Here is a 1643-nt window from a genome sequence, read left to right on the forward strand (position 1 = left end):
GGGGCACTGGGAGCAGCAGGGAGTGGAGAAGAGGGGGAGGGTGGAAAATGGGGGGAGCAACTTTAATATGCTGAATACAGGCCGATTCATAGACGGCTCAGACTGCCCTCTTGAACAGCTCTCCACGTGTACCCTTTGGCTAAATATGGCAACCATTGAGGTTTTATAGACCGGCGCCGGGGAACGCTAATAAAACAGAAGATACTAAAATAACAGCAATTCATATAAAAGAGTCTCGATGAAAATAGGCCGAGAGGCGGCGGCTTGCCTTAAAGAGACGCTGTCCCCCAAAAAACGGTATGCAACTCTGAATACCTCCCAGCGCCAACTCTGTTCATTCTGAGGATGAGCTTTGGGGTTGGATCGACAATGGATTTGACCCAAACCCAAGCAGATGGCCGAAAGATTTGGCTAGTTTTGCCTGCCCACTGAACCTCCAACCAAAGACGCTGTGCGGTTCTGCCACCAGTCAACCAATGATGCCGTGTGGCTCAGCCACCAGTCAACCAATGATCCCGTGTGGCTCAGCCAGCAGTCAACCAATGATGTTGCGAGGCTCAGCCGCCAGTCAACCAATGATGATGCGAGGCTCAGCCACCAGTCAACCAATGATGCCGTGTGGCTCAGCTACCAGTCAACCAATGACACTGTGAGGCTCAGCAACCAGTCAACCAATGACACTGTGTGGTTCAGCCATTAGTCAACCAATTACACTGTGTGGCTCAGCCACCAGTCAACCAATGATGGTGTGAGGCTCAGCTACCAGCCAACCAATGACACTGTGTGGCTCAGCCACCAGTCAACCAATGATGCTGTGTGGCTCAGCCACCTGTCAACCAATGATACTGTGTGGCTCAGCCACCAGTCAACCAATGATGCTGTGAGGCTCAGCCACCAGCCAACCAATGATGCCCTGGGTGTTGTACAGCATCATTGGTTGCCAGGACACATGCGGCCCTGGGTTCGATTGTCTTGGAAACGCACCAAAACCCTGATTTCTGCCTGGGCTTAGAGAACATCCAAGCAAACCAAAACCAAGACTTTTAGGTCATTATTAGTTAAATCCAATAGTTTTTTTTTTAAAGTGGTCCCCCCATTGCTGGAATCTTCAGCATCCCACCTGGCATTTCTCTGGTGGCCATGTGGCTCCCCGCCTCAACTGCTACCTCATTAGCATGTCCCTTCAGTGTTACACTATATGATCAAAGGTTTGTGGACACCTGACCATCAAACGTAGCAATACAGCTAAAGCGTGTGGACCCCCCTCCAAATGAGTTCAGGTGTCTCAAGTGAAGGTTCTGTTAATACTACACCATGCAAAGACATTATGGACAATTGAGGTCTTCCAACCTTGTGGTAACAGTTTGGTGAAGACCCTTTTCTGTTCCACCATGACTGTCCCCTGTGTACAAAGCCACCTCCATAAAGTTTGACCTGTTTGGTGTGGATGAACCCCAACGTCCTGTAGAGAGTCCTGACCTCAACCCTACTGAACACCTTTGGGATGAATTGCAACACCAATGGTGAGCCGGGTCTTGAAGCAAAAAGCAACTTTGTTGCTTTTTGCTTCAACAAATCAGCTACCACACCTATCTAGCCAAGGCTTATTCATGGACTCAGATGAATCCTTGTTGTTGTTATTC

This window comes from Nanorana parkeri, unplaced genomic scaffold (assembly GCF_000935625.1).
Source record: "Nanorana parkeri isolate BGI_ZX_2015 unplaced genomic scaffold, ASM93562v1 scaffold171, whole genome shotgun sequence".
NCBI classification, from domain to species: Eukaryota; Metazoa; Chordata; class Amphibia; order Anura; family Dicroglossidae; genus Nanorana; species Nanorana parkeri.